This window comes from Syngnathus leptorhynchus, chromosome 11 (assembly GCF_054491065.1).
Source record: "Syngnathus leptorhynchus isolate UIUO chromosome 11, UIUO_Slep, whole genome shotgun sequence".
Lineage (NCBI taxonomy): Eukaryota > Metazoa > Chordata > Actinopteri > Syngnathiformes > Syngnathidae > Syngnathus > Syngnathus leptorhynchus.
Genome location: NC_141205.1, coordinates 6,731,097 through 6,746,378, shown reverse-complemented (window position 1 = coordinate 6,746,378; position 15,282 = coordinate 6,731,097). Strand labels below are relative to the sequence as shown.

Below are 15,282 nucleotides of genomic sequence, written 5' to 3'. Positions count from 1 at the left end.
CGAACTCCTCACCTCATCATTAAGAGAGAGCCCGGACACCCTGCGGAGGAAACTCATTTCGGCCGCTTGTATCTTGGATCTCGTTCTTTCGGCCACGACCCGTAGCTCGTGACCATAGGTGAGGGTAGGAGCATAGATCGACCGGTAAATCGAGAGTTTTGCCTTTTGGCTCAGGTCTCTCTTCACCCACGACGGACCGGTACAGAGTCCATATTACTGCAGACGCTGCACCGATCCGCCTGTCGATCCCGCGCTCCATCCTGCCCTCACTCGTGAATAAGACCCCAAGATACTTGAAGTCCTCCACTTGGGGCAGGATCTCATCCCCGATCGGGAGAGGGCATTCCACCCTATTCCGACCGAGGACCATGGACTCGCATTTGAAGGTGCCGAGCCTCATCTCGACCGCGAACTGCTCCAGTGAGAGCTGGCGATCACGGCCTGAAGAAGCCAACAGCACCACGTCATCTGCAAAAAGCAGAGACGTGATGCTGAGGTCTACAAACCAGACCCCCCCAACGCCTCGGCTGCGCCTAGAAATTCTGTCCATAAAAATTATGAACAGAATCTGTGACAAACTGCAGCCTTGGCGGAGTCCAACCCTCACTGGAAACGAATCCGACTTACTGCCGAAAATGCGGACCGAACCACCACCCCAAGGTGCCAATCCAGAGGCACTGTCCCTGATGTCCACGCAAGGCTGTAGAGGCGTGTCAGTCATGACAGCCCCACGACATTCAAAGCCTTTAAGAACCACGGGCGGATCTCACCCACCCCCGGGGGCCTGCCATCGAGGAGCTTTTGAACTACTACCTCAGTGACTTCGACCCCAGAGATTGGAGAGTCCGCCTCAGTCTCCAGGCCCTGCTTCCACAATGGAAGGCGTGTCGGTGGAATTGAGGAGGTCTTCAAAATATTCTCCCCACCGACTCACGACGTCCCGAGTCGAGGTCAGCAGCACACCATCTTCACTGTAAACAGTGTTGGCTGTGCACTGCTTCCCACTCCTGAGACACCGGACGGTGGACTAGAATTTCCTCAAAGTTAATTAGATAAATATTTTTTTTCCTTTAATCATTAAACAATCATTAAAGTTTAATACTAATCAGAGTACAAGCGTGGGGGGCTCAAAATGTTTTCTTCACCCCCGGGTTTTTACCTACGCAACCGACACATCCAAGGTGGTTCTGTCGTTGACCAGGCGCATCCAAGGCGGTCCCAACATTGTCCAGGCGAATCCAAGGCAGTCCCGGCCAGCTTCATCGGGGGGCATCCAATGCGCATCTTCAAGGCAGTCCTGGCGTCAAATAGGCGCATCCAGGGCACATCCAAGCCAGTCCCTCATCGTACAGGCGCATCGCATCTTAAGCGTTCATGTCGTCGTCCAGGCGCATCCAGAGCGGCGCCGGCGTTGTCAAGGCGCATCCAAGGTGGTCCCAGCCGCATCCAAGGCTTATCCAAGGCAATCCTGGTGTCGTCTAGGGGCATCCAAGGCAGATCCAAGGTGCATCAAAGGCAGTCCCGGAGTCGTCCAGGCGCATCTAAGGCGGTCCGAGCGTCGTCCAGGCGCATCCAAGCTGGTCCCAGAATTATCCTGAGGCATCCAGTGCAGATCCAACTTACATCCCAGGCAGTCCCGACGTCGTCTAGCCGCAGCCACGGTGGTTGCGGCGTCGTCCAGGCGCATCCAAAGCACACCCGATGCAGTCCTGGCATCGTCCAGACGCATCCAAAGCATTACCAGAGTTGTCCAGCCTCATCCAAGGCGGTCCTGGGATCGTCCAGGCGCATCCGCGGCGGTTCCATCATTGTCCAGGCACATCTGAGGTGGTCCACAGGACACGAAGCGCATCCCAAACAATCACAGCGTCGTCCAGGCGCATCCCAGACGATCCCGGCGTCGTCCACGGGTATCCGTGGTGCATCCAAGGCGGTCCCGGTGTCGTCCAGGCCCAACCAAGGCAGTCCCGGCGTCGTCCAGGCGCATGCGATGCGGTACGACGCTGTGACTGCCTTGATTGTCATGGGTGCTCCTGGAGTACGCACCCATGACACACTCAAGGCAGTCCCAGCATCGGCCAGGCGCATCCAAGGCAGTCCTGGTGTCGTTCAGGTGCATTCAAGACGGTCCCAGCGTCGTTCAGGCGCGACCAAGGTGGTCCCGAATTGTCCAGGCGCATCCAAGGCGGTTCCGGAATGTCCAGGCACATCCAAGGCGGTCCAAGCAGCGTCCAGATGCATACAAAGCAGTTTTGACGTCCAGGCTCAAACAAGGCGGTCCCGGCGCCGTCCAGACGCAAACAAGGCGGTCCCGGCGTCGTCCAGGCGCATCCAAGGCGGCCCCGGCGTCGTCCAGGCGCATCCAAGGCAGTCCTGGAGTCGTCCGGGCTCATTCGAGGTGGTACCGGCGTCGTCCTGGCGCCACAAAGGCAGTCCCGACGTCCAGGCACACAAGGTGGTCCCAGCGTGGTCCAGGTACATCCAAGGCAGTCCTGGCATGGTTGAGACACATTCTAGGTGCATCCAAGGCAGTCCCAGCGTCGATCAGGTGCATCCAAGTCGGTCCCAGCGTCATCCAGGTGCAACCAATGCCGTCCTAGCTCCGTCCAGGCGCATCCACAGCAGTCCTGGCGTCATCCATGGGCATCCAAGGCGGTCGCAACTTTGTCCAGACGCATACAAGGCGCATCCAAGACTTTCTCGGCTTCGTCCAGGCGCATCCAAGGCGGTCCCCGCTTTGTCTAGGCGCATCTATGGCGGTCCCGGCTTCGTCCAGGCGCATACAAGGCGGTTCCAGCGTCGTCCAGGCGCATCCAAGGTGGTTCCGGCGTATCCAAGGCAGTCCCCGCGTCGTCCAGGCGAATCCAAGATGGCCCCAGCTCCTTCCAGGTGCATCCAAAGCACCTCCAAGGTGGTCGTGGCGTTGTCCAGGTGTAGCCAAGGCGATCCCGATGGTGTCCAGGCACAGTCCAGGCGGTTCTGGCGTCATTCAGGCAAATCCAAGACGGTCGGTCCCAGCTCTGTCCAGGTGCATCCAAAGCGCATCCAAGGTGGCCGTGGCGTTGTCCAGGTGCATCCAAGGCGGTCGTTGCCTCATCCGGGCGCATTCAAGGCTGTCATGAAGTCGTCCAGGCGTATCCGATGCAGTCCCGACGTTCTCCAGGTGCATCCAATGCTGTCCCGGCGTCGTCCAGGCACATTCAATGTGGTCTTGGCGCCGTCCAGGCAGGCCCTTGGTGCGCCTGGACGTCGGTGGGCACACCTTGGCGGCCCTGCTACTTATTTACTTTATCTATTTAATTCACTTTCTATGTTTAAGCAATCAATTTTGCTTTCATCTATTTTGTCAATTTGCTTTTCTATTTTAATCTATTTAACTATTTACGTTCCTATTTTGATGTATTTAATCTATTCACTTCTAATTTGATCTATTTTATCATTTTACTTGACTATTTTTATCTATTTTCTATTTTATTTTCATCTACTTTGTCTAGTTTTCTAATTTTATGCAGTTAATTTACTTTGCTATTTTTATCTATTTTGTCCATTTACTTATCTATTTGATCCATTTACTTATCTTTTTTTATCTATTTACAGATCTATTTTACCCATCTAATTATCTATTTTATCCATTTACTTATCTGTACTAGTCTGTAATCTATTTTTATACATCTATTTGATCTATTTTTTATTTAATCTATTTACTTTTCTATTTTGACCTATTTACATTCCTATTTTATCCATCTATTTTATCTATTTTATTCGTTATTCATATAATCTATTTACTAGTCTGTAATCTATTTTATCTATTTTGATCTATTGACTTTTTTAACTCTTCTATTTTATACATTTAATTACTTTATCTAAATTTCTATTTTTATCTATTTAAATTTCTATTTTAACTATTTTTATCTATTTATATTTTTATCTATTTAATTGTCCTATTTACTTATCTACTATCTTCTATTTTATGCATTTATCTATTTAATATTTCTATTTTTATCTATTTAAATTTCTATTTGAACTATTTTTATCTATTTATTTTTCTATTTTATCTATTTTTATCTATTTAATTGTTCTATTTACTTATCTACTTGCTTATTTATATTTCTATTTTTATCTAGTTTATCTATTTTTAACTATTTAATTGTCCTATTTACTTATCTACTATCTTTTATTTTATACATTTAAATTATCTATTTAATATTTCTATTTTTATCTATTTAAATTTCTATTTGAACTATTTTTATCTATTTATTTTTCTATTTTTATCTAGTTTATCTATTTTTATCTATTTAATTGTCCTATTTAATTATCTACTTGCTTATTTATGTCTATTTTTATCTAGTTTATCCATTTTTAACTATTTAATTGTCCTATTTACTTATCTACTATCTTCTATTTTATACGTTTAATTTATCTATTTAACATTTCTATTTTTATCTATTTAAATTTCTATTTGAACTATTTTTATCTATTTATTTTTCTATTTTTATCTATTTAATTGTCCTATTTATTTATCTACTTGCTTGTTTTTTTAAGTATTTACTTTTCTAATTTTATCGTCACTTTCTATTTTTAAATAATTTTTATCTATTTACCTCTGTTTTTACCTTATTATTTACCTATATATTACTATTATCCATTTTTATCCTTTTTCTTTTAGACTTGTAGGTACTTAATTTCATCTTTTAACTTTGTTAATTTTTTCTATTTACTGGTTTCATCTATTGACTTAAAGGCGCAACCAAGGTGGTCCCGGCGTCGTCCAGGCGCATTCAAGGCGGTCCTGGTTCCGTTCAGGGTCATCGAAGGCGCATCCAAGGCAGTCCAGGAATCGTCCAGGCGCATCCAAGGGGCATTCAAGCTGCATTCAAGGAGCATCCAAGACGGTTCTGTCGTCATCCAGGCGCATTGAAGGCGGTCCCAACCTTGTCCAGGCGCATCCAAGGAGCATCCGATACACTTCCAAGACACATCCAAGGCGGTCCTGGAGTCAACTAGGGGCGTCTAAGGCACTTCCAAGGCTGTCCAGGCTTCGTCCAGGCGCATCCACGGCGGTCCCGGCTTCGTCCAGGCGCGTCCACAGCAGTCCGGCTTCGTCCATGCGCATCCAAGGCGGTCGCAGCATCGTCCGGGCGCATACAAGGCTGTCCCGGCTTCGTCCAGGCGCATCCACGGGAGTCCCGGCTTCGTCCATGCGCATCCAAGGCGGTCCCAGAGTCGTCCAGTCGCAACCAAGCTGATCCCAGGATCTTCCAGGCACACACAAGGCGATCTCAGCCTCGTCCAAGCGCATCCAAGCCGGTCATGGCGTCGTCCAGGCGCATCCAAGGCGGTCCTGGCGTCGACTAGGCGCATCCAAGGCACATTCAAGCCAGTTCCGTCATCGTCCAGGCGCATCAAAGGCGGTCTTGGCGTTTCTCAGGAGCATTCAAGGCGGCCCAAGCGTCGTCCAGGTGCATCCAAGGTGATCCCAGCGTCATCCAGGTGCATGCAAGCCGGGCTCGGCGTCATCCAAGTCGGCTTCTTCCAAGCACATCCAAGGCAGTCCATGCTTGAGGTTTTGGAATTATAACGACGGCAACATCTACGTTTGTTAGCATTGTATGTTAACATTAAGTTCCGGCAAAGATAAAACATCTGGGAGATGCTAAAATACTTGTCAAGCGTAACATATGTAAATGAGGGATAATGACTTACTTGTTTGATGTTCTGTAATTAAATACTTACAGAAAAACAGTCAACATCCCAGGCAGTCCCGACGTCGTCTAGGCGCAGCCACGGTGGTTCCGGCGTCGTCCAGGCGCATCCAAAGCACACCCGATGCAGTCCTGGCATCGTCCAGGCGCATCCAAGGCATTACCAGAGTTGTCCAGCCTCATCCAAGGCGGTCCTGGGATCGTCCAGGCGCATCCGCGGCGGTTCCATCATTGTCCAGGCACATCTGAGGTGGTCCACAGGACACGAAGCGCATCCCAAACAATCACAGCGTCGTCCAGGCGCATCCCAGACAGTCCCGGCGTCGTCCACGGGTATCCGTGGTGCATCCAAGGCGGTCCCGGTGTCGTCCAGGCCCAACCAAGGCAGTCCCGGCGTCGTCCGGGCGCATGCGATGCGGTACGACGCTGGGACTGCCTTGATTGTCATGGGTGCTCCTGGAGTACGCACCCATGACACACTCAAGGCAGTCCCAGCATCGTCCAGGCGCACTCAAAGCAGTCCCGGCCAGGCGCATCCAAGGCAGTCCTGGTGTCGTTCAGGTGCATTCAAGACGGTCCCAGCGTCGTTCAGGCGTGACCAAGGTGGTCCCGAATCGTCCAGGCGCATCCGAGGCGGTTCCGGAATGTCCAGGCACATCCAAGGCGGTCCAAGCGGCGTCCAGATGCATACAAAGCAGTTTTGACGTTGTCCCGGCGCCGTCCAGGCTCAAACAAGGCGGTCCCGGCGCCGTCCAGGCTCAAACAAGGCGGTCCCGGCGTCGTCCAGGCTCAAACAAGGCGGTCCCGGCGTCGTCCAGGCGCAAACAAGGCGGTCCCGGCGTCGTCCAGGCGCATCCAAGGCGGCCCCGGCGTCGTCCGGGCGCATTCGAGGTGGTACCGGCGTCGTCCTGGCGCCACCAAGGCAGTCCCGACGTCCAGGCGCATGCAAGGTGGTCCCAGCGTGGTCCAGGTACATCCAAGGCAGTCCTGGCGTGGTTGAGACACATTCTAGGTGCATCCAAGGCGGTCCCAGCGTCGATCAGGTGCATCCAAGTCGGTCCCAGCGTCATCCAGGTGCAACCAATGCCGTCCTAGCTCCGTCCAGGCGCATCCACAGCAGTCCTGGCGTCATCCATGGTTATCCAAGGCGGTCGCAACTTTGTCCAGACGCATACAAGGCGCATCCAAGGCTTTCCCGGCTTCGTCCAGGCGCATCCACGACAGTCTCTGCTTCGTCCAGGCGCATCCAAGGCGGTCCTCGCTTTGTCCAGGCGCATCCATGGCGGTCCCAGCGTCGTCCAGGCGCATCCAAGGTGGTTCCGGCGTCGTTCAGGCGTATCCAAGGCAGTCCCCGCGTCGTCCAGGCGAATCCAAGATGGCCCCAGCTTCTTCCAGGTGCATCCAAAGCACCTCCAAGGTGGTCGTGGCGTTGTCCAGGTGTAGCCAAGGCGATCCCGATGGTGTCCAGGCGCATACAAGGCAGTCCAGGCACAGTCCAGGCGGTTCTGGCGTCATTCAGGCAAATCCAAGACGGTCGGTCCCAGCTCTGTCCAGGTGCATCCAAAGCGCATCCAAGGTGGCCGTGGCGTTGTCCAGGTGCATCCAAGGCGGTCGTTGCCTCATCCGGGCGCATTCAAGGCTGTCATGAAGTCGTCCAGGCGTATCCGATGCAGTCCCGACGTTCTCCAGGTGCATCCAATGCTGTCCCGGCGTCGTCCAGGCACATTCAATGTGGTCTTGGCGCCGTCCAGGCAGGCCCTTGGTGCGCCTGGACGTCGGTGGGCACACCTTGGCGGCCCTGCTACTTATTTACTTTATCTATTTAATTCACTTTCTATGTTTAAGCAATCAATTTTGCTTTCATCTATTTTGTCAATTTGCTTTTCTATTTTAATCTATTTAACTATTTACGTTCCTATTTTGATGTATTTAATCTATTCACTTCTAATTTGATCTATTTTATCATTTTACTTGACTATTTTTATCTATTTTCTATTTTATTTTCATCTACTTTGTCTAGTTTTCTAATTTTATGCAGTTAATTTACTTTGCTATTTTTATCTATTTTGTCCATTTACTTATCTATTTGATCCATTTACTTATCTTTTTTTATCTATTTACAGATCTATTTTACCCATCTAATTATCCATTTACTGATTCAATTAATCTATTTACTTATCTGTACTAGTCTGTAATCTATTTTTATACATCTATTTTATCTATTTTTTATTTAATCTATTTACTTTTCTATTTTGACCTATTTACATTCCTATTTTATCCATCTATTTTATCTATTTTATTCGTTATTCATATAATCTATTTACTAGTCTGTAATCTATTTTATCTATTTTGATCTATTGACTTTTTTAACTCTTCTATTTTATACATTTAATTACTTTATCTAAATTTCTATTTTTATCTATTTAAATTTCTATTTTAACTATTTTTATCTATTTATATTTTTATCTATTTAATTGTCCTATTTACTTATCTACTATCTTCTATTTTATGCATTTATCTATTTAATATTTCTATTTTTATCTATTTAAATTTCTATTTGAACTATTTTTATCTATTTATTTTTCTATTTTATCTATTTTTATCTATTTAATTGTTCTATTTACTTATCTACTTGCTTATTTATATTTCTATTTTTATCTAGTTTATCTATTTTTAACTATTTAATTGTCCTATTTACTTATCTACTATCTTTTATTTTATACATTTAAATTATCTATTTAATATTTCTATTTTTATCTATTTAAATTTCTATTTGAACTATTTTTATCTATTTATTTTTCTATTTTTATCTATTTAATTGTCCTATTTAATTATCTACTTGCTTATTTATGTCTATTTTTATCTAGTTTATCCATTTTTAACTATTTAATTGTCCTATTTACTTATCTACTATCTTCTATTTTATACGTTTAATTTATCTATTTAACATTTCTATTTTTATCTATTTAAATTTCTATTTGAACTATTTTTATCTATTTATTTTTCTATTTTTATCTATTTAATTGTCCTATTTATTTATCTACTTGCTTGTTTTTTTAAGTATTTACTTTTCTAATTTTATCGTCACTTTCTATTTTTAAATAATTTTTATCTATTTACTTATCTATTTACCTCTGTTTTTACCTTATTATTTACCTATATATTACTATTATCAATTTTTATCCTTTTTCTTTTAGACTTGTAGGTACTTAATTTCATCTTTTAACTTTGTTAATTTTTTCTATTTACTGGTTTCATCTATTGACTTAAAGGCGCAACCAAGGTGGTCCCGGCGTCGTCCAGGCGCATTCAAGGCGGTCCTGGTTCCGTTCAGGGTCATCGAAGGCGCATCCAAGGCAGTCCAGGAATCGTCCAGGCGCATCCAAGGGGCATTCAAGCTGCATTCAAGGAGCATCCAAGACGGTTCTGTCGTCATCCAGGCGCATTGAAGGCGGTCCCAACCTTGTCCAGGCGCATCCAAGGAGCATCCGATACACTTCCAAGACACATCCAAGGCGGTCCTGGAGTCAACTAGGGGCGTCTAAGGCACTTCCAAGGCTGTCCAGGCTTCGTCCAGGCGCATCCACGGCGGTCCCGGCTTCGTCCAGGCGCGTCCACAGCAGTCCCGGCTTCGTCCATGCGCATCCAAGGCGGTCGCAGCATCGTCCGGGCGCATACAAGGCTGTCCCGGCTTCGTCCAGGCGCATCCACGGGAGTCCCGGCTTCGTCCATGCGCATCCAAGGCGGTCCCAGAGTCGTCCAGTCGCAACCAAGCTGATCCCAGGATCTTCCAGGCACACACAAGGCGATCTCAGCCTCGTCCAAGCGCATCCAAGCCGGTCATGGCGTCGTCCAGGCGCATCCAAGGCGGTCCTGGCGTCGACTAGGCGCATCCAAGGCACATTCAAGCCAGTTCCGTCATCGTCCAGGCGCATCAAAGGCGGTCTTGGCGTTTCTCAGGAGCATTCAAGGCGGCCCAAGCGTCGTCCAGGTGCATCCAAGGTGATCCCAGCGTCATCCAGGTGCATGCAAGCCGGGCTCGGCGTCATCCAAGTCGGCTTCTTCCAAGCACATCCAAGGCAGTCCATGCTTGAGGTTTTGGAATTATAACGACGGCAACATCTACGTTTGTTAGCATTGTATGTTAACATCCCAGGCAGTCCCGACGTCGTCTAGGCGCAGCCACGGTGGTTCCGGCGTCGTCCAGGCGCATCCAAAGCACACCCGATGCAGTCCTGGCATCGTCCAGGCGCATCCAAGGCATTACCAGAGTTGTCCAGCCTCATCCAAGGCGGTCCTGGGATCGTCCAGGCGCATCCGCGGCGGTTCCATCATTGTCCAGGCACATCTGAGGTGGTCCACAGGACACGAAGCGCATCCCAAACAATCACAGCGTCGTCCAGGCGCGTCCCGGCGTCGTCCACGGGTATCCGTGGTGCATCCAAGGCGGTCCCGGTGTCGTCCAGGCCCAACCAAGGCAGTCCCGGCGTCGTCCGGGCGCATGCGATGCGGTACGACGCTGGGACTGCCTTGATTGTCATGGGTGCTCCTGGAGTACGCACCCATGACACACTCAAGGCAGTCCCAGCATCGTCCAGGCGCACTCAAAGCAGTCCCGGCCAGGCGCATCCAAGGCAGTCCTGGTGTCGTTCAGGTGCATTCAAGACGGTCCCAGCGTCGTTCAGGCGTGACCAAGGTGGTCCCGAATCGTCCAGGCGCATCCGAGGCGGTTCCGGAATGTCCAGGCACATCCAAGGCGGTCCAAGCGGCGTCCAGATGCATACAAAGCAGTTTTGACGTTGTCCCGGCGCCGTCCAGGCTCAAACAAGGCGGTCCCGGCGCCGTCCAGGCTCAAACAAGGCGGTCCCGGCGCCGTCCAGGCTCAAACAAGGCGGTCCCGGCGTCGTCCAGGCTCAAACAAGGCGGTCCCGGCGTCGTCCAGGCGCAAACAAGGCGGTCCCGGCGTCGTCCAGGCGCATCCAAGGCGGCCCCGGCGTCGTCCGGGCGCATTCGAGGTGGTACCGGCGTCGTCCTGGCGCCACCAAGGCAGTCCCGACGTCCAGGCGCATGCAAGGTGGTCCCAGCGTGGTCCAGGTACATCCAAGGCAGTCCTGGCGTGGTTGAGACACATTCTAGGTGCATCCAAGGCGGTCCCAGCGTCGATCAGGTGCATCCAAGTCGGTCCCAGCGTCATCCAGGTGCAACCAATGCCGTCCTAGCTCCGTCCAGGCGCATCCACAGCAGTCCTGGCGTCATCCATGGTTATCCAAGGCGGTCGCAACTTTGTCCAGACGCATACAAGGCGCATCCAAGGCTTTCCCGGCTTCGTCCAGGCGCATCCACGACAGTCTCTGCTTCGTCCAGGCGCATCCAAGGCGGTCCTCGCTTTGTCCAGGCGCATCCATGGCGGTCCCGGCTTCGTCCAGGCGCATACAAGGCGGTCCCAGCGTCGTCCAGGCGCATCCAAGGTGGTTCCGGCGTCGTTCAGGCGTATCCAAGGCAGTCCCCGCGTCGTCCAGGCGAATCCAAGATGGCCCCAGCTTCTTCCAGGTGCATCCAAAGCACCTCCAAGGTGGTCGTGGCGTTGTCCAGGTGTAGCCAAGGCGATCCCGATGGTGTCCAGGCGCATACAAGGCAGTCCAGGCACAGTCCAGGCGGTTCTGGCGTCATTCAGGCAAATCCAAGACGGTCGGTCCCAGCTCTGTCCAGGTGCATCCAAAGCGCATCCAAGGTGGCCGTGGCGTTGTCCAGGTGCATCCAAGGCGGTCGTTGCCTCATCCGGGCGCATTCAAGGCTGTCATGAAGTCGTCCAGGCGTATCCGATGCAGTCCCGACGTTCTCCAGGTGCATCCAATGCTGTCCCGGCGTCGTCCAGGCACATTCAATGTGGTCTTGGCGCCGTCCAGGCAGGCCCTTGGTGCGCCTGGACGTCGGTGGGCACACCTTGGCGGCCCTGCTACTTATTTACTTTATCTATTTAATTCACTTTCTATGTTTAAGCAATCAATTTTGCTTTCATCTATTTTGTCAATTTGCTTTTCTATTTTAATCTATTTAACTATTTACGTTCCTATTTTGATGTATTTAATCTATTCACTTCTAATTTGATCTATTTTATCATTTTACTTGACTATTTTTATCTATTTTCTTTTCTATTTACTATTTTATTTTCATCTACTTTGTCTAGTTTTCTAATTTTATGCAGTTAATTTACTTTGCTATTTTTATCTATTTTGTCCATTTACTTATCTATTTGATCCATTTACTTATCTTTTTTTATCTATTTACAGATCTATTTTACCCATCTAATTATCTATTTTATCCATTTACTTATCTGTACTAGTCTGTAATCTATTTTTATACATCTATTTTATCTATTTTTTATTTAATCTATTTACTTTTCTATTTTGACCTATTTACATTCCTATTTTATCCATCTATTTTATCTATTTTATTCGTTATTCATATAATCTATTTACTAGTCTGTAATCTATTTTATCTATTTTGATCTATTGACTTTTTTAACTCTTCTATTTTATACATTTAATTACTTTATCTAAATTTCTATTTTTATCTATTTAAATTTCTATTTTAACTATTTTTATCTATTTATATTTTTATCTATTTAATTGTCCTATTTACTTATCTACTATCTTCTATTTTATGCATTTATCTATTTAATATTTCTATTTTTATCTATTTAAATTTCTATTTGAACTATTTTTATCTATTTATTTTTCTATTTTATCTATTTTTATCTATTTAATTGTTCTATTTACTTATCTACTTGCTTATTTATATTTCTATTTTTATCTAGTTTATCTATTTTTAACTATTTAATTGTCCTATTTACTTATCTACTATCTTTTATTTTATACATTTAAATTATCTATTTAATATTTCTATTTTTATCTATTTAAATTTCTATTTGAACTATTTTTATCTATTTATTTTTCTATTTTTATCTAGTTTATCTATTTTTATCTATTTAATTGTCCTATTTAATTATCTACTTGCTTATTTATGTCTATTTTTATCTAGTTTATCCATTTTTAACTATTTAATTGTCCTATTTACTTATCTACTATCTTCTATTTTATACGTTTAATTTATCTATTTAACATTTCTATTTTTATCTATTTAAATTTCTATTTGAACTATTTTTATCTATTTATTTTTCTATTTTTATCTATTTAATTGTCCTATTTATTTATCTACTTGCTTGTTTTTTTAAGTATTTACTTTTCTAATTTTATCGTCACTTTCTATTTTTAAATAATTTTTATCTATTTACCTCTGTTTTTACCTTATTATTTACCTATATATTACTATTATCCATTTTTATCCTTTTTCTTTTAGACTTGTAGGTACTTAATTTCATCTTTTAACTTTGTTAATTTTTTCTATTTACTGGTTTCATCTATTGACTTAAAGGCGCAACCAAGGTGGTCCCGGCGTCGTCCAGGCGCATTCAAGGCGGTCCTGGTTCCGTTCAGGGTCATCGAAGGCGCATCCAAGGCAGTCCAGGAATCGTCCAGGCGCATCCAAGGGGCATTCAAGCTGCATTCAAGGAGCATCCAAGACGGTTCTGTCGTCATCCAGGCGCATTGAAGGCGGTCCCAACCTTGTCCAGGCGCATCCAAGGAGCATCCGATACACTTCCAAGACACATCCAAGGCGGTCCTGGAGTCAACTAGGGGCGTCTAAGGCACTTCCAAGGCTGTCCAGGCTTCGTCCAGGCGCATCCACGGCGGTCCCGGCTTCGTCCAGGCGCGTCCACAGCAGTCCGGCTTCGTCCATGCGCATCCAAGGCGGTCGCAGCATCGTCCGGGCGCATACAAGGCTGTCCCGGCTTCGTCCAGGCGCATCCACGGGAGTCCCGGCTTCGTCCATGCGCATCCAAGGCGGTCCCAGAGTCGTCCAGTCGCAACCAAGCTGATCCCAGGATCTTCCAGGCACACACAAGGCGATCTCAGCCTCGTCCAAGCGCATCCAAGCCGGTCATGGCGTCGTCCAGGCGCATCCAAGGCGGTCCTGGCGTCGACTAGGCGCATCCAAGGCACATTCAAGCCAGTTCCGTCATCGTCCAGGCGCATCAAAGGCGGTCTTGGCGTTTCTCAGGAGCATTCAAGGCGGCCCAAGCGTCGTCCAGGTGCATCCAAGGTGATCCCAGCGTCATCCAGGTGCATGCAAGCCGGGCTCGGCGTCATCCAAGTCGGCTTCTTCCAAGCACATCCAAGGCAGTCCATGCTTGAGGTTTTGGAATTATAACGACGGCAACATCTACGTTTGTTAGCATTGTATGTTAACATTAAGTTCCGGCAAAGATAAAACATCTGGGAGATGCTAAAATACTTGTCAAGCGTAACATATGTAAATGAGGGATAATGACTTACTTGTTTGATGTTCTGTAATTAAATACTTACAGAAAAACAGTCAACATCCCAGGCAGTCCCGACGTCGTCTAGGCGCAGCCACGGTGGTTCCGGCGTCGTCCAGGCGCATCCAAAGCACACCCGATGCAGTCCTGGCATCGTCCAGGCGCATCCAAGGCATTACCAGAGTTGTCCAGCCTCATCCAAGGCGGTCCTGGGATCGTCCAGGCGCATCCGCGGCGGTTCCATCATTGTCCAGGCACATCTGAGGTGGTCCACAGGACACGAAGCGCATCCCAAACAATCACAGCGTCGTCCAGGCGCATCCCAGACGGTCCCGGCGTCGTCCACGGGTATCCGTGGTGCATCCAAGGCGGTCCCGGTGTCGTCCAGGCCCAACCAAGGCAGTCCCGGCGTCGTCCGGGCGCATGCGATGCGGTACGACGCTGGGACTGCCTTGATTGTCATGGGTGCTCCTGGAGTACGCACCCATGACACACTCAAGGCAGTCCCAGCATCGTCCAGGCGCACTCAAAGCAGTCCCGGCCAGGCGCATCCAAGGCAGTCCTGGTGTCGTTCAGGTGCATTCAAGACGGTCCCAGCGTCGTTCAGGCGTGACCAAGGTGGTCCCGAATCGTCCAGGCGCATCCGAGGCGGTTCCGGAATGTCCAGGCACATCCAAGGCGGTCCAAGCGGCGTCCAGATGCATACAAAGCAGTTTTGACGTTGTCCCGGCGCCGTCCAGGCTCAAACAAGGCGGTCCCGGCGCCGTCCAGGCTCAAACAAGGCGGTCCCGGCGTCGTCCAGGCTCAAACAAGGCGGTCCCGGCGTCGTCCAGGCGCAAACAAGGCGGTCCCGGCGTCGTCCAGGCGCATCCAAGGCGGCCCCGGCGTCGTCCGGGCGCATTCGAGGTGGTACCGGCGTCGTCCTGGCGCCACCAAGGCAGTCCCGACGTCCAGGCGCATGCAAGGTGGTCCCAGCGTGGTCCAGGTACATCCAAGGCAGTCCTGGCGTGGTTGAGACACATTCTAGGTGCATCCAAGGCGGTCCCAGCGTCGATCAGGTGCATCCAAGTCGGTCCCAGCGTCATCCAGGTGCAACCAATGCCGTCCTAGCTCCGTCCAGGCGCATCCACAGCAGTCCTGGCGTCATCCATGGTTATCCAAGGCGGTCGCAACTTTGTCCAGACGCATACAAGGCGCATC

The 15,282-nt window shown here is 48.3% G+C and overlaps 1 long non-coding RNA gene across 5 annotated transcripts in view; it reads right to left on the bottom strand.

Annotated features, from left to right (window-relative positions):
• Nucleotides 1-213: 213 nt before the first annotated feature.
• LOC147049146 (uncharacterized) overlaps nt 214-15,282 on the bottom strand; it is a 66,751-nt gene continuing 51,682 nt past the window's right edge. For all 5 annotated transcript variants that reach the window (XR_015067546.1, XR_015067549.1, XR_015067545.1 and 2 more), the window contains one exon: nt 214-15,282. This exon is cut by the window's right edge. This is a non-coding gene — a long non-coding RNA (uncharacterized LOC147049146).